The 21028-nt window shown below is 44.4% G+C and overlaps 1 protein-coding gene and 2 long non-coding RNA genes across 3 annotated transcripts in view; 2 read left to right on the top strand and 1 right to left on the bottom strand.

Moving 5' to 3' along the window:
- LOC147753487 (uncharacterized) overlaps positions 1-13439 on the top strand; it is a 25925-nt gene extending 12486 nt beyond the window's left edge. Inside the window, exons 2-3 of the long non-coding RNA XR_015311081.1 lie at positions 12844-13179; positions 13355-13439. This is a non-coding gene — a long non-coding RNA (uncharacterized LOC147753487). The remainder of the gene's footprint in view (positions 1-12843; positions 13180-13354) is intronic.
- The window catches only part of LOC111260475 (uncharacterized), an 85582-nt gene that overhangs the window by 33179 nt on the left and 31375 nt on the right, over positions 1-21028 (top strand). The gene's annotated exons all lie outside the window — the stretch shown is intronic.
- LOC147753486 (uncharacterized) lies at positions 11301-21028 on the bottom strand. Its single transcript, XR_015311082.1, has 2 exons — positions 20259-21028; positions 11301-12180 (listed from the first exon to the last, which is right to left on the bottom strand). It is a non-coding gene; the product is annotated as an uncharacterized LOC147753486 (long non-coding RNA).

The raw sequence follows: 21028 nt of genomic DNA, 5'->3' as shown, positions 1-21028 counted from the left end.
GAATAAACAGAATGCTGTTTCGCAATCGTTTACCTACCCACTCATCTACCCCTTTGCCTGATTCCATAGCCCCTCCACCCTCTCGACGAACCCTCAACTTCGAGCTCCCCTCCCTCCCTCCCTCCCTCCCTCCGTCACTCACTCACTCACTCTGCTTAAAATTGCTTGGCCATAGCGAGCGATGATGGAATAACACGTCTCACTTCTATTGCCTCCGAGAAACAAAAGGTGCGTTTTTCTCAGTATCAGTAAATGCTTGTAGAAGCCGAAAAAGGGCGCAATAGAAAAAAAAGAGAAACACGGGCAGAACCGATGGCATCAGAGGACACCAGAACAAAACGGGCAACGATTTGAGCTGATTCAGCGACGAGATCGACGCTCCCGCTTCCCTTTTTCGCTTCCAATCGCTTTACCTCGATCTTGCCCTTGCGCCGCCTCGCCCCGCACGCAGTCGCTGACTGCTACGACGGCCTGCCTGCCTGCCAGCAGCAGTAGCAGTAGCAGGATTGTAATGGCAGCGTCCGAAGCGCAACGGGACTGCGGCTAGAGCCACTGCTGGGGTCGCGCGGTGCGAGGGCAGACTTAGGCCCTGATAGGCTTCGACCCAACGCAGTGTATCCCGTAAGTACGCGTACTCACACTAATAAGAACTGGTAGCAAGAGGTGTGCAATGAAGCCGAGGATAACGACAACAATGGTGACAGTAGCGATGATCTCAAATACCTGACGAACAGCTAACATCGAAGCATCGTTATTGTTGTCGGCTCGATAATCAGGGTTCACCCTTCAGGTCGCTGGAGCCCCAAGTTGCTGTTCGAGTTTTGCGGGCCTGAAATTGAGAAAAGGGATAAACGAGATCAAAGGATGAACTTCACTCGAAGCAGTCGCTGTTGCTGATATTGTTACTACTGTTACTGCAGTTGTTGTTGGTGATGACGATAGCGCGGAATAAAGTTCGATAGTGTGGGTTGCTGGCAGCGTGCTGAAGTACGATTCTTTGAATTAGACTATCTATTGCAGTAGCGGCGCCCAAGAGCTGCGAAGAGGACTTCAAGCAGCGTGGTTTGCATGTGTACGCCAAGAACTTGAACGAACGAACTATAGTCGATGTTGCTTCTGGCAATAATGACGATTGTCTGACTGATCCAATGTTATTTTAACACGCCTTTCTGTCGCATTCGGATTTCTTTGTACACAGAAGACGCACATAGCCTAGCACCGGCTTATGTAAACATGAGCGATTATGATGCGATTCACACGTGTATTTGATCTATTATATCGTAGCTGATATATGCACAAATGGGCGTACATTCGTATGCGCGCATGTGTCTACAAGCACTTAAATACGCATCAGCCTCCCGTGAGAATGTATATATACCCATAAGTTGTGTCAGTAAAAAGTAAAAGAACGTAAAAAAACGAGCCTTTAATTACGGCCAGCGCACCAATGCGCTATTCTTACTCGATGTACTTTTGTTCAAAACGGCCAAATTTCCAAAACATTTGCCTTGGCCAGAAACCGCGTGCTCTGAAAGTGATCCGCAGCAGGCTAACCCATTGAGTTAAAAAAAATACGGTCGAGGTCATGTGTCGCACATTCGGAATTAATGTACTCTTACAAGGGGACGTTTTGCTCCTTTAACATTCGGCGTTCATTCGAGCGCTACCAATAGCAAACATAATCGTATTACGCTTGCAGTCCAGCTGTTAGGTCCTAATTTTAATTGCAAGACAATCTGATTAGCTTGTCTAAAAATCACTGCTCGGACTAAACGGTGCGATTGAATAAATGAGCATCTACTAGAGCTCTATGTGCTTCCATGGAGCCCTCCCTTAAACCATTGCCGCCTCCCTCCCCTTCCGGTCCAATCACTCCCCTAAAATAGTAGGGGTCGGCTCTCTTCATCGCCGAATGAGTCCGTGTTATGTGACTAACCAGCCAACTGCTAACAACCTTATCCCCTCTCGATTTGATACAGCCACTCTCGAACATTTCGTCGACATCGGAATCTCTCGACGGGTAGCGTGCTAACATTTATGTATGCACGCATGTATGTGGAGCCCTCGCCGACCCGATTCGCCTGCTTGCGCTCCTCGAACATAATCACCCAACAACTGGCGCAGTGGCGGTGACCAGAATTCACTTCGCTGGGACATGGGTGCGAGATCGGCCAGTCCGATAGCGGACGCGCATACATACAACCAGAGTGAACGACCGGATCAGGACAGCTAGCAGTCGTTGTCGCGGATACCAAATTGATTGAACATCATCATCAGCATTGCGTGATCATCATCACGTTGCCACTACTGCTGCAGGGCGCTGTTGGTTCGCGGGTCGGTTTATCGCCTGCACCGCGCGCATCCTTCTCGGTCTCCCTCTCGTGTAGCAGCAGCACCGCGACCACGGCAACAGCTACTGTGCTGCCGCGTTTCGCGTAGCGGGAGGGAAGCAAAAATGGGTCTAGCGGTGCGAACGCGATGTGTTTGTCTGTGCGAGGCGGCGAGTGCAGCAGCTCGGAGCGACAATGAGCAGACGACGTTTTGCAACAGAACCACTATTGGCTTAAATTAGAACGACGAGTATGCTAAGTGCTCGTTGGATGCTCGGTTGCGAATGATGTAGCAGCAGCAGCAGCAGCAGCACATTTATCGCAACGATCGTCTTTCTCTGCTTCTGTTCGGCTGTTCATCGGCGCAGCCGCTCGATGTCCTGCGACATGACATCGGGGAGGCTACCGCCGCTGTCCGTGTGCTTCGTGCCCTGTCCGTCTATGCGCCAGGAGAAGGAGTGCGGAAGGAGAGGAAGGCGAGAGAAGATGATTAGATGTGAGGGAATGATTTGAATGCCGCTAGCGGCGCCATCAAGTGATAGAACAACAGATGGCTGTCGTGGCTGTCGCTGAGGTATCAGCAGCGGCTACAACACCGGCCACCCCGGCTGTGGTGACTTCGGCTACGAAGCGCTGAGCGTTGCAACACTTTGGCACAGACGTGCACACACACATACAAATATATCGAGGCATAAAGGCGTACGCACAAATGCACGCGGCGGCCGAGGGTTTGGCCTTCCTTGCTAACGAGCTGCATTGTTGGCCTATCGAGTGAGTAGTCGAATACTTGAAGAGACGACTACGAGTATCGTTTTCTCCCAGCGTCGCTCTCCCCCCGCTTGCTCTCAATGCATCCCCCGTTACCCCCCGCTGTCGTATCGTTCGAGTTGTTATTCCATTTGAAGTAGTCGGAAGGTGGGGCGGCTTTGAATTAATATCATTGCGCGGATACGCGACATATTACATGCGTTTCTATGGTTAGTTTGTCATCTATTCTAGTACCAGCGTAAGTAAATAGGAGCAAACCATGTCGTGTGTAGTAGTCAGGCCAGGTCGATGGAATAATAGTCCGCCGCGAGGGTGACGACGAGTCGCCCCTTCCCGTAGTCGGCTGGATCACTCGCGGAGAGACGTACCACTATTATTATGTCTACCTGTGTATACATAATAGTCATAGTTTTTCTTAGCTGTGTGTCAGTATATATATAGCGACCTACACTCACACCGCAAGAAATGGCCGTTCTCGCCAGGCGGCCTAATTCTTTCGACCCTTCGAGGTTTCGACCGAGGATTGAGTTCGAAGTATTTGCACAATGCTCGCGCTGATAATGTCGTCGTCTCATTGCTTGAACACGCTGTAGTTTGTAACAACTGTATGCTACTGCAATGGGAGAAGAGGCGAGAAGAAGTCAGAACGGGCGCAAGGTCGATAGCAGTCGCAACGGCTTGCACGCGATACTCGCATACATACATACATACATACATACATACCTACATACATACATCGCGGTAGGGCTGCTGAATGCTCAACAGGAGAAAGAGAATATAAGCGAATCTGTACAGCAGCTGGTCGAGGTAAGCTAATATCTAGTAATATGAACTTGTTACAAGGTACTGCTCTTTTTTCGTTCTGCTACAAAATGACTATGGATAAAGCAGACGATTAACTTAATGCAGATACCTTTGCGTTTTGCTCACTGCTATCAATGACATATTAATGAGCCCAACTATATTTTTCAGCGAACATTGAGACCAGCGACCATCGCCGTTTCCCACTATGTGTTCAATTGTTAATCGTAAAAAGCTTCGAGAGTCGGATGAAGGGTTCCGCAAGCGCGCACGCAATGTCTGATTATATACAGACGAAGCTGAGTAAATTTTAAACACTAAATAATTAATCATTCCCGTTTCAAGCCGCCATAAGCACAACTTTTTAATTCGTTCTAATAACACTATAACTTCCTCAAGGGAAATCAGCGAATTATTCAAACTGTATACACTACAAGATCGCCATTAGAGCACGAGGAAGTCTCTTTTCGAAGGGAAACCATCTCATTGGCTGAGAGCCCTCATTTAGCTGGAGTAGTTTTAAGCGCCATATGAGAGTTTGCACTGTACACGCTACACATGTACATGCCTAAGTACTATATATGTATAGTCACATGACATCATGTAGTTCCGACCCTTAAAAATATTTCCCAACAAATATATTCCGCAGCCTAATGCAGGACCTACGTTATTATATTCCGCTTTTACAAATGTAATTACTGGCGCCCGCCAACCAGACTGACTTCACGAAGCAATTGACGAGATAACAGAAAAATGTGACTCAAAGGATTTACTTACCCATTTTTTAATATAGTATTAATATCACGTATTAAGTATTTTGCTGCTCTGCATGCATGTTGATCAGGTCTCAATGTTACACAAAGGCACGTTGTCTATAATTAATTATAGGAATTATGTACTTACATGATGGTGCGGTATTATATAACAGGTAACTGTGAACTGTAAGACTAGCAATCAAACAGATCATTGAGTACTGCACATATACATGTATATATATATATATATATGAATTTCTGTGCACACTTTTATGTGTGAAGTAATGGCAAGTGGCATTGTATCTGTCGAACAGAACAGAAAAGGACAAGCAGACGCGTCAGGTAACAATGACAGGTTGTTGTTCGCGTTAAATTTAACGAGCGCAAAGATGAGCATCACCATACAAATTTGAATGGGCCGACCCTTGTCCAGGCGGTTGGGTCTGTTCGATGGCTGCACTCGATGTAGAAGTTAGTAAAATTGTTTCTTCACAAAGCGTCAGCGGTAACGAAAATTTCGACGATATCGCGTCGTTGGCGGCGGCCAGTCAGTCTGTTGACAGTCATATGCACACTTGCACGTACAGCTCGTACATACAGACGAGCACGTACATATATATGCGCGTGTGTGTCCGTGCGTATAGAGTTACTTAACGGCGACAGCTTGCAGTTGTTGCCTTCCTGACCCTACCAGTACTGCTGTTCCTGCCGAAGCACTAATGGAAAAAAAATTGAACGTCGTTTTTCCACTACCAGCTACCTATATATCAGTCTGCTTTAATTGAAGAAGAAAAAGGGAAGCGACGATGAGAACCACGACAAAGTGACCACGTCGCTGTCACGAGCGTCTTCCGTAGAGTCTGGAACAGCTCAAAGAACGCTTCGACAGAAGAGGACAGAGCGCAAGACAGGAAAAAGAAGGGGAAGCGTGGGAAGGAGGCCGAAGGGGCATATATTAGGAGAGCAAACGAGGGAACCAGATAAGCCTGGCATCTCACGCGCGTGCTTGCATTCGTAGCTCACATACGGTCAGACATGATGAGAAAGTCATCGTTATCGCGCTCATTATCACTAGCGGCGGCGGCAGCGGCGGTGGCAGCAAACGACGGATGCGCATACGGCGGCGGCAGGCGACAGGCGCACAGATGATGACCGGTTGACGGCATATTAATATTTATATACTACTATTATTCTATACTGTTTGCTATTTGATGAACACGAATGAACACGGATAGCCATAATTCACTTATTTGCACGTTCTGACGACGAAGACGACAACAAACAAAAAGCAGCGAGGAGCACGAGCGAACAGTAGCAACAACGACGACAAATCTATATGTTGTTATAGTAGGCACAATCTAAAGTGTGTGTGTGTGCATGTGCATGTCAGTCGGCGCCTGAATGAGATAGCATTTATTTAAATTTCGTAGAAGGAGCAAGTTGTATACGAGCAACAGACACAACACGAAGAGTAAATGTTCCAGCAGCAGCAGTTGCACCTGTGACAACACTTACGAGGATCAGACGTAGTCTATACGCGGCCAGATTTCACATTCCCGCCGGGTTTGTGAGTCGTTTACTCCGCATTTCCTCACGCATTTGGGTTTCGGGTCATCATTCGGGTAATTCTTTGTTTTGACTCGATGTCACTACGCAAGTGAGTTTAGGCTATTTCAAGTTGTTTGTCATCTTTCATTACTGTTGATGGCCACCATGAGGATGCACCATGGCACAGGTTCTTCGTAACACTACCATGGTTACCACTGTGCGCCACAGCAGCGGTACTGTACATGCAGTAGTGCCGATCGTGTTGACCCTTCGCTGATCCGATAACCATAATAAGATCATAGCAATCACAAACGTAAGAGTGACAGTGTCCGATATCTTATCCTATGGTGAAACCGCTGGTTCATATACGAACGACCCATATCAATATAGCTGCAATGTAGTATCTATTAAGAGAGATTTTATGTCTTAATATTCTACCACAGTGTAGCAGTAATAATTAGAATAGAATGAGCTGATTATTGTATATATACGTACATGCTAAACTGTCGAAGTACAGTGTGTGGTAGTTAAATTAGAATCTTTTCCTATGGTTCCGTTTTAAGACTACGGTATCTGAACAAAGACAACTACGTTTTTTTGCATATGCTAAAAGTTACATGCTCATTCAATTTAACCCCTGTTCACCACGATCACAGTATCACCCAAATTAAAACTAGCAGTTTTTAATCTATTCTCTATCTAAAACTATCTAATCTGATGATAACTTTTCAATAGAAACCGTGTGTCAAGCGATATAGGATAGGGCAAATTCGCTAGCGTATTCGGCATTGAACATTACGACGAAAATCAATATGGCCGACCAGAGGCCCAGGCCTTACAAATGCAAACGCTTAAGACGCCCAAAAGGTTTTTCCCAAAAAGTACAAAAAAGCGTTTCAGAGAGTCATTGAAACTTGGCCAGATGATCAGATCGACAATTTAAGTTGTTCTCCCTAATGATTTCCATGAAAAAGAAAGACTACGTGCATCAAAAGTAGCTTAAATTTTATGAAGACCTTTCCAGTTTATCTGATTTTTCAAAAATCACGTGTGAGCTGGCAGTAACGTAGATTGTTGATTTTTGAGCAAAAAATATCCTTATAGAAACGTTGTTGTCATTGTATTCATCCTTGTTTGGCATGTAAACGTGCAAAAAGAAAACGTTCTATATACACTGATGCTAATAAACCTTATGGGTCATCAGTATTTTATGGAATATTGCCCTCTCCGCCAATGGCGTTTGGAGGTTTTCATAATAGGCTTTCTAATGGAATTAGATTATTCTATATAATAACCTAAGGGCGGTCGTTTCTATTGGTTCTTCCGCAGCAGGGAGTAGCCAACCAGCAAATCCTACCTTCAGATTTTGATCGCATTGTTGTGCAAATGCAATACCACATATCGTTATCGCGGCGATATTTAATGAACATGGAGAGAAGTCGTTGAGGGCGATGAGCAGTTTTAATTAGCGCGCCTCTCGGTTGCCACTGCCGATGTCCCTGTGACAGTGGTGTTGTAGTGGCAGTACGGAGTGAACGAAAACGACGAGAAGCGAAGGGCGTCATTAAAGTTGACGTCGTCGTAAAATCCAAATAAAAACAAAGAATAAAAAAAACCGTGGCACTACAACTAACCAAGGGAAAATTATTCGTAGCAGACGACAAGAGCTGAACGTTGAAACAGGATGGAACTTGGCCAGGCAGACTTCGGTAGGTTGTTTCTTGTAGCGTACATGCGTGCATCTGCTTTTTCTAGCATTAGCAAAGTCCACTTCTTCTAGAGCTAAATACAATGGCGAAAAAATAGTCCGTTGCGTCCGGTCGAACGTCAGCCATTATCAGATATTTTCGTACAAAGCAAATTGAAAAGTTTTGTTTTTGCCTTTAAATTATTGCCAGCCCTCATACTGCCTTTCAGAACCCCGAGAAGGATATCCACGAGTCGAACCGGGAGATTCTCAATCGGATCTAAATCTAAAAGGCTTGAAAATTTGCCAGCATGGCTTAAAAAGATATTTTGATTCTTGATATAAAAATCAGCGGCTGGTTTAGAGTGGATAGTCTTTTGCTTGCTCGGTTGCACAGTTATATACATATTTTTTAAAGTGATTCCGCCTTTTTACTTTTATCCTTTTTTTGCCGTCGCCTTCCTTCTGGGCTTTAACCCACTGTCAAGCTGAATTCTAATTGCGCTGAATTGGTGTAGTATATAGCCTGTTTAAGTAAGCATTTAACGAGCTTATACCTGCCACTATCGCTTGACACGCCATTCCTATTAAAGAATCGGTCGCGGATTAAAGAAGAAATGCTTCGAAAGTGGCTGGTTAATGGTTTAGATCCTGAATTGAACCTGTAGCCACGATGAAAGGCGGTTACATTTAAGATGTAGATACACCTACATATTGTGCTTGTATCATGCAGAGGCAACGATATTATCCATAAATGAAAAATGCACGCGGTACGACGACGACACGATCGACTGCTAGCTGGCAATCGCCTATTAGCGCTGGTACGAGCACCGTTCCATCGATAGATGGATGCATGCATGGATACAAAACCCTTCCTTTCAGTAAAAGCAGCTATTATTTGGCACCCTTCTGTCTCGAAGGCGACCGACTCGTAAGCTCAATGCCATCACCCATCTATGGATAAGATTGTCGCGCGCACCTCACTGGTAGCAGTAGCAATAGTGATAGCGTCCGAGGCAATTGCAGAGCCGGAAGCTGTAAGGCACGAACAAGGACAAGCATTTTGTGGACGCACACGCGTCCATCGGTTGCAACTAGTTGACTGTTTCAATCAACCAGTTATTAAGTTAGCCGATTTTATGAGACAAGAAAATTGCCTAAGCGGGAAAAATAGCTTGAATCGCAAAACGCAAAAGCGACGCACAACTTCTCATAGCCAGCAGAATAAAGATGGGCTAAAAACCTGTTTCATATAATCTAAATCGATCTATGTGTAGAACACGACATATAAAAATTGGGGTATCTGCAAGCGGCTCTAGGCCTGTTCTTAGACAAAAACAGATGCTTCAGCGGAATGTTTAGCATCTAATTGAAAGGTTATTTCTGACGAACATGTTTATTCAATATATTTCTTCTACGCCTTAATAGCTTCCATGCGTCGAGCAGTATTTGTATACTCGCTGAGGTGTCATTCACGTACGCTACATGCAAAAACCCAGCTGAACTAAGTTTTGACCTGACAGCAGGTCAAAAAGCGCTAAGGAGTACAAAAGGTGTAAAAATGCGCAGAAAGTCTCGAAAAACATTTTCAAATCTAAGCTTTATTGGAAATTTCCTGCTTTCCCCACTAAAAAGCACCCTCAGATTTATACAAGCAAGCAATAATATAGGCCATCAACTCTAAGCGCTATATATATATATATATATATATATATATATATATAGATATATGTATAGATTTCTTCCTGTGTGCATAATACGCATAAGAACTACTGCAAAAAAGGAAGTAGGCTAAATAAGAAATATACGAAGATGATCAAGTAGTGGAACGCTTACCTAGGTAAAAGTTTTTCGATTGGTACTTAAATGTTAGGTTAACGACCTACGAGTCCCTTAGTCGAGTAGGAAAAACGTTATCCACGGCGCTATTACGGCGACATGTAGTAGAGGACTAGCATAGTCGGACATTAATCGTCGTTACATTTTGATTGTGTACTGCTGGGATTACTGCCCACGTTAGTACGCGCTTAAATTTCATCGTTTGACCACCAAATGACCTACAAGTATCGGTATCGCTATCTGATTTGAATGGATAAAATAATCATTTTATTTAATATATATTTGTTTATTTTATCGGACGATAAACGCTTAGAGCTCTTCATGGTTCTCTGCAAAGACGACTCCTTAAGAAAATCTGTGACTCGCGTTTCGTGATCGCTTCGTCGTGACGATATCGCATTGCGTTGAGACATGGCAAGGGAATAAAGGAGACACAGTCCGAATTTTTCGTTGGCGCTGAAAGCGGCAATACAATCACCGTGGAGATTCTACTCTCCTTGAAGCTCTACAGCGCATCTGGACATTACATTAGTTAGCACCTTTATGATTTTTCTTTCCTCGCCTCTTAAAGTTATTAACGAGGTGACAGGCAGAATTTACTTCGAACTCACGAACAAACTACCGACACGTCTATCTGTTAGTCTTCCGTCTTCCTGCGCGATTACATCTATCATCATCATTGTCATTATTATTACATGTAAGCAAACGATAACTTGTATTGGTGCCGTTGTTACGCCATCAACCATCATCACGTTCAAGATGTTTGATGACAGCTAGTTTCTTCACTACCGCTGCCAAAACTTTGTACCGTATGATCATGTTCTGCTGCTGAGCTCGTTGGTGATGTTATAATCGTCATGAATTAGCTTTAATTGGCCGCTTCACCGCTTTCTGTTAGCCATTTTGAGAATCGCCGCTCATTAGTTGCATGTCTACTCGTCATCGCCTGTCTTAGTAAAGCCTTATTCGTGTCCAGCATGTTCTTGGTCGTCTTTTCTTTCCCTCCACAATAACATTAACGAAAAAAGTATGACCGTTGGAATTAACACCTACCTAGATACCATGTATTTTTTGTATGTGCTTCCCCCCCCCCCCGCCCCCCGAAGATTAGTACAGCATCGGTGCAGTGATGCTGGCTACAGATTTTCGGCCACCGAACCCCAAGTCGTTCTGTTTTTGTCGTCGTCGGGATCGTTATCGTGCTCCTCACGTTTTATTAATTATCGTAAAATCAGTCGAACGCTATCACGCCGCGAGAACAGCCATGCCCACAATAACTACTACACCAGCAGCAGCTACGACGACAAAAAGGAAACGAACGAAAAATATGCAATGAAAATTGTACGTTTTATATATTGAAGATCAATTGGTCTGTGCTGTTTCTGGCCCTATATTTGTTTTCATTGAATTATTTACAATTATTTTGACCGGAGGCTAAGAAAGAAAGGGAAAGTGGACGAAGCGGCCCAGTAGGCTCTGTCCTTCTCGCGACTCATATAACATTGTGTAGCTAGGCTCGTCTTATATGACGTTACTTCTAGTCTAAGGGCTGCGAGCAACAAAGCGTTCCGGTAAGGTTTTTAATCGTAGTCATTTATTATAAAAGTCAATTTATTATGTATTTTTTTTTCACTTTAGTGCCATCGTGTATACAAAAATATACATATGCATCTTCTCCGTCACGATCAACGAAACAGACAGAGCCAGCTTGCTCTATCTATCATATATATTCTTTTATTAGAATTTTGCACTTGCCTAACCTTAGCCTATTGGTGTATAAGTAGTTAACACCATGCTCAGTAACGTGGGATTAAATGTGAACTGTTTTCTTTAAGATAAGTCTAAAATAAGAGAAGCCGATTTCTTAGGTTCACGATGTTGAAGTCAATTTTCGCTGTTTTTTTTCTCTTGATAGCACTCTTGCAGATGTTAATACTTCTGCCCTTTTTTTGTATCACACAGGCATAATATAATAATAATTGTTATGATATTTAATAGCTTTTAATGGACGTCAAGGCTGCTATTACGTTGTGATAGTAGAAGGATTTATCTCCTAGGTCCTTCTTCCAATACGCTTCGGCTTGATTTGGTGACTCCTGCACTGAACTCTGTCTGTCCGTCCCTCGAAACGGATCGAAGCGTTTATGGCCGCCGCATCGTCGCTGTCGAATATCTATCTTTGCGGCGATACTGCTAGTGACGATGATGATGACAAGGGCGGTGATCGAGGCGGCAGCAGCAGTGAAGAGAGATAGATGAAATCTTTTCGTTTTTTTCTGGAGTACATAGTGAGAATTATCTGACAGTACCGAATCGCTTAGAAGTAATAAAAAAAAGGCACAACGTAACAACGACGTTCTTTATGTATATGTGTACAAAGAAGGGGCCACGGCAGTTCCTTTTGTTCTGCGGCAGTCTCAAGATGGTCTGCGAAGGAAGGCAGCAGTAACATCTGGAAGCATCAGGACCAAATTTTTTCGTTGAAATTGCTGTACTTTTGTTATCGTCATTAATAGGTGAGGGTGTACAGATGACCAGCGTCATTGATATAAACTTATTACATCACAGGCACTTGCTGAAGACAAAGAAGAAGACGATGTCGTAGAGTAAAGCAGACCTACAAACACCGGACACATGTAATATGTTACGTAAGATAAGAATGAGCAAGAAGTAGTGCATGATTATTTCGGCTGAAAATTATTGAACGGAGGAGGAGCTGAGTGACGAAGTTCAAATGCTCTTCGCCAGCAGCAGCAGCAGCAGCAGCAGCAACAGCACCCCTGCCTCGATGTCCCGGCAGCTTGTGCATCATCTTTAATACGATGGCTATTACTTGTCGTTCTATTGTTTTGTTTAAGCATCTGCCACTACAATTAGAAGGCCAAACGGCTCCTTCTAGTGTCATTAACTCATCTCCCTACGCCAAATATATATCTGTATCTAACATATGAACTCGTTCTGCTCCCCTTCGAACCAAAGCAATGCAAGCCTTAATCTCGAGGTAGTCGAAATAATTGTGCGCTCAATTACATTTTCGACATCATCATTGCCGCAGTTGTTAGTATTTGGTTTTGCGCTATATCAGCGTCATACTGTGCTTTTTGCTGTCATATAGCCCAGCCGACGAAGTCGATGACGGACGGTTACGCTGGTTGTGATGATGATCACGTCGAAGGCGTCTTGAAGGTGTGTAGCGGACAACTAGATACGTACAGTTGTGTAGCCGTACGTAGGACACAAATGGCAGCGGCCTTCGAAGAGCGGCAACTGCTCCTGTTGTTCTCGGTTAAGATGTGCTATCCATTGACACCGCCACGCACAACATAAACAAACAACGATTTCAGTGCAGCAACAACAGCAAGACAGAAACAGCGACGATGACGAAAATGGCGAATGCATATGTTTTGTCTGGTTACGCCGCTAATATGAAGGACACTGTGAGATCGTCCAGGTATGACCGCTTGACTTGCGAGCTTGTTGTCCACTTGTTTACTTTACCTAATATAGCGTAGCTACGAAATGTTTTTTCTACCGCCGGTTTGTTCTCTGTTTCAGTTCATTAGACGCCTGTTTAGCTGTTACATCTACGTTTCTGTTAATCAAATTACGATTCACATTAATTCTAGGGCACGCTGCGTCTACGGAACCCGCGGAATCCAATGTCAATTTGATAGATGAGCTTGAGTTCGAAGACCAATAAAGACGCTGCACGGTATTCTCCTTTTTAAATACATGTGTTCTATGTCATAATAAGAAGTGGTGAACAGATGTTGACCCAATAGGGACAATCTAGCTCTTTCATCGTCTAACTAGTGCAACGGTGTTGACGATAATTCGAGGAAATCATCTTTCGTTCTTGTCTGTCTCTTTCGTTCTGTTCGATATTGCTGCTGTTACCATTGTGGGAGCGGACTTTCTCGTTTCCAGAATCCGTTCTGTGAAGCCATGGCACTACAGTGAAGACCACGGCGACGAGCGACAAACAAACGTGCCAATGTTGTTTCCGCCGCCTCAATCGACGTCGTTTTCAGATAAAATCGCTTCTACATAGAAACATGAATTATCTACAGACATACATTAGTGCTGCCGCTGCTGCTGCTGTTCTAATACAGCTGCTTAAAACGTCTATGTGATCACCTTTATTAATCGAGAACGGGGTATCACCGTCGTCAAATAAATATCACCGGAGGTTTTAGTTATCCTTCAGCACGAATCAAGCCAGGTAATCCTATTGTCAGGTCCGGTACGTTTGCTTTTTTTCTACAAGGTCTTATTGAGTGGTTACCCGTTATTACGGTCACATAAGTAGGACACAATGACATCCAGTTTCCAGAACTAACACAGGTTCGACCGTCTTTCTGGCCCTGTTGTTTCAGGGTCCTACTATGGCTTTCCCGTACAACAATTTTGTATAGTATTTAAATAAAAGGATTATTGAGTTCTTCTTAATCCAGGTTTAATGATAACAGGCACCTGGGCGATTTCGCAATTGCAATAGGTGCCAAATCCATTAGTCAAGTATTGCTTACAACGATACAAAGAAATTCCAGGTATTGAATCAACAATGCTATTGCCTTTCTTTGAAGGAAAGTTCATCAGCGAAACGCCATTAGTGCCAATAACAGCCTCTCATACTTACGTTCACAAGAAAATTCATTGCTTTCATTTGAGCTTCCGTGTTTAGCACGAGAAGATCGGTGGACGAAACAAGCTAATTAGTAGAATTCAAGGGATTCGTACCGACTTCGGTATAAGGGCAAGCGTCGAGAGAAGCAAATGTTGGCCTTTAATTAGAACCAAAGGGTGCACTAGTCACCATCAGTGTCTACCGCTTCGCTTATTAGTCACGTTGATGGCGCCGGTGACAGCGGCGGCGGCGGGGGGGCGGCCCGCTCTGATCCGCTCAGCTCAGTTACGCGCTTCCAGGGTCCAGTAACACGTGCTTTTTATTCGTTTTTTAGAAGCCCATTTTTCCGGAACAAGCTGCCCTCGTTGCCGAAAGAAAGTAGACCGGATAACCTATCATGGTGACCAATGACGGAGCGGCCAAGGGAAGCCCGCTGCTGAAGAGTTTGCGAGAATCAAGTCACTACGCTGCCAGCTGACGCAGTGGCTCCATGAAGTCCTCAAAAGAGCTCACTCCTGTTACTACTAGCATTGTGGCACTGTCGTAATTATGTACTGTTATTATTAGAGGCTATTAGCACGCCAATAGAGAGCAGGCTAGCACTCGTGTGTAGTCCATGTACGTATAGGCCGTTACTGGGCAACTATCATGCTGTCGGCTGGCAAACTGATCGATTTCCTGTCGAATACACGGCAGACCCTGGCACTGAACGGACGGATTGACTGCAAGTTAGACTCAAGTATGCATCGCGCTGGTCTCTTCTGTTCGCGCATGTAGATCAAGGCGCGATCACCACGCGACTACCATTACCGTCGATTCCTCGGCCTTTCTACGTTGCTCTCTCTCCCCCCTCACTCATCTGACTGTCGTCTCGATTTTGTCTGTCCGCATTAAATAACAGTGATACTGGTGCTGAAGTGAGCTGGTAGTAATCGCCGGTGATGCTAGCGACGGACCACTTGATTGTCGTCGCTAAATCAGGAGTAAGCGCGACGACGACGACGACGATTGCAGCGCCAAACGCCCGGCTGTCGTCCGCGCGCCGCAATATCTCGACTCTCTACGGGAAAACAAATGAGTCAAGGAACGAACGAACGACCAGATGCAGCGAGCGAGTAATGTTTAAATCATTAGCCAAACGAGCGGGAGCCGTAACTGTAGCAGTGGTGACTGGTGCTATAGCCCCATAGCAGCAGCAGTAATGGCAGAAGTAGTAGGAGCGAGTGTTGTTTCGTTGCGGCGTATTCATTCGCACGCTTCGAAAAACCATCATGTTTGCTCTATCTTAATTTGTGTAGCGACTTCTGCAGGTAGCGTAGACGTCTAAGGCGGCACAAAACTATTACGCCGCCAATACAGAATTGTGCAAACACAGTTCGACGCTAAAGAACAAAACAATTGTTCAACCTGGTGACGATGACGATCCTGACATACCCTGGTGAAGCGGTGGAAAAAAGCTGTTCGTCATAGCTTCTCTCCAGCACATCAAGTAGCGTTTCAATCCGCAACTGACGGGAAAAAGCCGCAATTCTACAATAAATATTTGCTACTGAAACACGCACAGAGGAGTTCTTCCGCAATCCAGAATCGGCCGCGTCTAATAGTTGCAAAGTATTTTAACATCGCCAACAAATTCGTCTGAATAGCCAAGCTGTTATAGACAAAACGTCGCAGGCAACTGTGACAAGCAGGACTATTGCTATATGTATGTACGGAGAAGACGGCGGCAACGAGGATAACATTTGTGCATGTACGACGACGGTTATAGAATCGGAAATGTGGGAGCGTGTTGCATTGTGGACATCGCTTCGGGAGGCCAATCGTGAACTTAACATAAGAGGTGCGCAAAAATATTTAGAGCACAATGATTTATATTTTCTGTGCTGAGGAGTTTGCCTAACTAGATGAGCACTGTGTATTAATGGATACGAGATTTGTTATTCCCTTCGAGCATGTTCTTGTAGAAGCCTTCTGCTTCGCTATATATATATATATATAGCCGAAGCCTACGCTTATTTAGAATGAGTAGATATAAACGCTTATCGTAATGAAGACAGCAGTGCCAGCCCTTACCAAGTATGGCCCTTATCATATGAATCTAATTAGCAGGCGGTGCTGCTCTCAAAAACGTCGATTAGCTGAACTGTTCTTGAGTAAACACCATTATGCCCAATTAGAGGAACGGTTTTGTGCAAAAAGCACCCTCACACGAACATTTATGAATTTAAGCTAGTCTAGCACCTATTATAGCACAATGTATGATAGATACAAATATAAGGCATACTATAACGACGTAACGCTAGAGCGACCGACGCCTCGCTTTTTTACAGTATCACCGAGAAAATGTGGATTGGACACGTTCGTATTTATCGTAAAATGTATCTGTTCCAATTGAGGCATACGTAAATCGATAGACATTCGTACTGAAACACGCAGGCCTCTGCCGTGTTCAAGTCTATGACCTATATAACAGAATATATATAGCTTTATAAATGGTTTAGTTCTACGTTCAAAAAAAAAAAGCAGAAAACCGTCAAATATCCAATTAATCTCATTTAACCGGGCGTTTGTAGCATCGATGTAGTACATCATTTCTACTATAATTACCATCGATGCATCATTCGTGGTATTTGTAACAATGTTATCTCAGCTTTTCACTTGTGAACGGCGTTCAAATTAACGAACGTCGATTGTATTACCATTTTTTTTTCTATTTACGATTATATAATCTCCCTTTCGGAGTCAAACACCGACTCGCGCGTGCAGCGGACCCCGAGTGGACTCACAAAAATAGGCGACTGACGCTCCGCTGTTATTGATGATAATAGCGGTCACCGCAGCGGCCACTCGGCGACGACAACGCCAGCGTCGCCGTATCCGTTGTGAACGCGTGGACTGGTTTTTAGTGACGTCGCTTGCAGCTAACCGTTCATTACCTGGCACCTCTGTTTTCGTACAAAGAAAAAAGACAACGAATGGACAATGTCTCGCTCAACCGTTCTCAAGAATGGCCCAGACGTCAGATGGTTCCTGTTAATTGAGTGACGGCCCCCTGCATATCTGTATGGCCACATTGAGTGACGAATCGACCTCTACGGGTCTGATGAAAAATGATGTTAGAGTAGGGGGATGGACTTCGACTTGTTCAATTGTAAAATTATATACAACTGATCGACTACTTTCCGGCTGCAAATCTGGCTGGAAATTTTACTTGGGTCCATTTACGGAAAGCGCTCAACGATACTCTGCATATATACAATAAGTCGCTGCTGCTGTTGTTGAGGGTGATGGATTCAGTTAATTGCGTAATGGATCAGAGGGCTAGAAAGGTCGATGCGTATATGCGCGGTCGTGTCTGGATAGGCATCAGGTACGCAGAAGGGCAGATAGTCATAATAAAGGAGATCATATCCTCTGTTTTATATTCACCATTAAAATTTCTATGACCCTCATATCGTTTAGGTTGCTGCTCGGTGTAATTTAGCGGTGACTGTGGTTCTGTGTAACTCTCCTATAGACCTGTTCCAGTGGATGAGTGTTGTTTAAACAATTTAAATGATGTTCACTCCATCGCGCTTAAACAGACGTTTCTCTCATTTACTGAGGTCCTCAGTTCAAAGCCGAGAAGGGAGGAAAGGCGTGCGCGCGCTCCCTCACTCGTAGCGCTTACGGCAGTACTGATAGTGACTGGTTCCAGCAGCCGCAGCAGTAACAATAGCCATTATAAGTTGCTGACTATTAGCTATAGCTAGATAAAACGACAGGACAACAGTAGATTCAAATGGAGTTGTTGCGGTGACCAGCAGATGAATGGAAGATGGCGGCACCGGCAGACAAGCTGATGACAAATCAATATAAGCCAGTTTAGAAACAATATTTATAGTTGATCATTTGCAAATTTTCCGCTTATTACCATCTGCATTTAGTCTAAATATTTACCCATCCTTTTCAGTCTCGACCTACGATAACGATCATAGATCTCCCATGCTCGGCAAATGTCACTGGGTGCCTTCAAGTAATTGGTGCGAACTGACTGACAATGGTGTCTCTGATAATGCCGAACGAACTTATCATTCGGCAACGCAAATAAATAATGACAATTACTTATCTGCCAGTAATAATCTGGGGACACTGAGGATCATCTTCACGTGCGTTGCCATGTTCATCACGAACTGGCACGCGACGATCGCTGGCTCAAATCTCAGCGTCGAGTCGCTAGAGTGAGTTACTAAAGAGGGCGGCTACTCGTGTGCTTGCCGTTGTTTGCTTGAAAATCCTCAGATAGGTTTAGATAGAACGTAAAGGCACGTCTTTCACGAGGAGGAGATGATTCCGAGAGCCTGTTTTCCGAATGGGAAGAGCCGAGATCCTCGATACACGAGAACAAGTAGTCAACGTGCGTGCGTTATGGATAGAAGTGTTACTGTTACGGGTCTTCATTTTGCGTATGATAATTAAAATCAACGTTTCGAGTCCGGTACTGCTTCGGATACGTGGCAGTTACTTTTATTATTACACAGATTATCATACTATTCTGTGTCAATGATGCTGTTGCTGCTAAAACTGTGTTCGCGGCATTTATGGCGGCGCCAGCAGCTGCGGCGTCACCCGGCCAAGCTGAGTCATCATCGTTATTTTTTCGCCATGTCATTTAGTGCCGATACAATATATTGTTTGCTATGACGTGTCCCGCTTCTACTAGTAATTTTAGTATAACTACTTCTGCTGTTTGAAGGAAGGAACATCATCATCTCCAACTGTTCGTAAGTAGTATAGCCAGCAGCTTCACAACGTTTGCTTTAGCTCCGGTTGGCATGATGCCCCTGGATCAAGCAAGCAAGCCCACGCAATGCAGGACCATGGGCTCAGAAGTGGCCGACGACTCATCATCATCATTAAATTTATCGTCGTCTTCCAATTGATCTTCATGTTGCTGCTGCTGCTGCTGCTGCTGACGACGATAACGGTCAGTGATTGCAGCGACGCTCGGAGGGAAGCGTTCCAACAAAGGAAGAGTCACCCATCTGTTGCTGCCGCTACTTTTGCGTGTGTAGTGATAAAGCTGAGAGCGGCGGCATATGTAGCCGATGAACTGGGCTGCACCCGACTAATTTCTATTATTTACACAAATTGTGCAATGATAGAAACAAAAACAAGTCATAAGACCAGTGTAAGAGAACGGCAAAGGACCACTGTAGTTTAATAGTAATGATGATAATTCTACTTGTAAAATAGCCGAAATAAAGATGTAATCCTTTGTGTGTCATGAGCAAAGAAGAATTACACATCGTCTAAGAATTGTAGTACGAGCAGTAATGGCTGAGATTGTGCGCTTTCACCCCTCTGGCTGACTCACTTGCTGGCCCAGAAACCATTTCTAGAATGTTTGGATGACGGTCGTGCAATAACTATTACTGAAACGGTAATTACGTGACTAGTAAGGCGAACTGCCATTATATGATCCCTTTGGGTGCCAATTATACGCATAATATGTATTTGGGAAACGAAATAGTTACGGGTAGGTCTTAAAAATGATCACTTAGCTAATCTTCAATGGTCTTCGCTGTGACGTTTGGAAGAGTACTTGCGTACGGGTATACTGAAAGACATTACCTGCTATAACTGATAAGCGCTTCGTTCCATAGGAAGATGGATTGATACAAAGTCACATAGCAGCTGGTATATCCTTTATTAATTGCTCTGCGACACATACGTAATCCAATATATATGCAATAGACAGAAATATATTGCTTACATAAGTTCCAAGTAAACGCGGCACATTGTGACACTTCTATATAGTGAATACGGATATATACGGATTTGGACGAATGGTCTTCTCTTTTTCACAGACACACGATCACTTCAGAGTGTTTCAATAGGATAATAGAATCTTGTCGCCTTACATATTTCGTAGTAATCCGAGCGTGCTACGTTCGGTAATAACGAAGGGAGGGTCCCGTGTTGAGTTAGCTCAGCCACTTTAACACCTATGCTTGCGCCCTATCTTTTGCCATCATTGTATACTTGTCACTCGTTAGCGACAAACTGCTATTACGATACGATTGTTGTTATCGTTATTCTAAGAACCTTTGATTGCCGAGATATCGGGTTTGTTCCGACTGAAGTTAACGTGTCGGCGAAACTAACGTCCATTCGATTTTGGGGTGCGTTTCGTTCTGTTCTGGTGTAGGACGGACACTAGTGGATAATTCGTTCGCATCTACTTACGCATTACCAAATAAGAAGTGTCAACGAACGGGGAATCAAGAGATCACATCGAGCTGGGGAGGATTCGTTATAAAGCATCGCTGAGATACGCCCTCAAATAGGCATTGTCTACCTAAAGCAGGGCTTTCAAGGTGCCGACGTTAAGTCCTTGGTGATGATAATAACAACAGTCCTACGAAAGACAGTACATCTATTACGATGAAGGCAGTATCCTCATTGCCACTAGCTAGAAGGCGGCAGTTGCTCTACTTTTCGGCTATTCTGCACACTTGATGTTGCCGTTGTTGATGCTCTTGTTATCAGTCTTCGTAGTTATCAGTAGGGCAGTTGTTAGGCGGAGACGGGAAGGGGAGATGCCTAAAGCTTGAACGAATACGAGACCGCCCGCCTGCCCGCCCGCCCGCCCGCCCGCCCGCCGGCGAAACAAAGCGAGAAAAAGGGCGGG

Source organism: Varroa jacobsoni, unplaced genomic scaffold, assembly GCF_002532875.2.
Source record: "Varroa jacobsoni isolate VJ856 unplaced genomic scaffold, vjacob_1.0 scaffold_443, whole genome shotgun sequence".
Classification (NCBI taxonomy): Eukaryota; Metazoa; Arthropoda; class Arachnida; order Mesostigmata; family Varroidae; genus Varroa; species Varroa jacobsoni.
The sequence above is the reverse complement of the archived record's forward strand: the minus strand, read 5'-3'. Positions and strand labels throughout refer to the sequence as shown.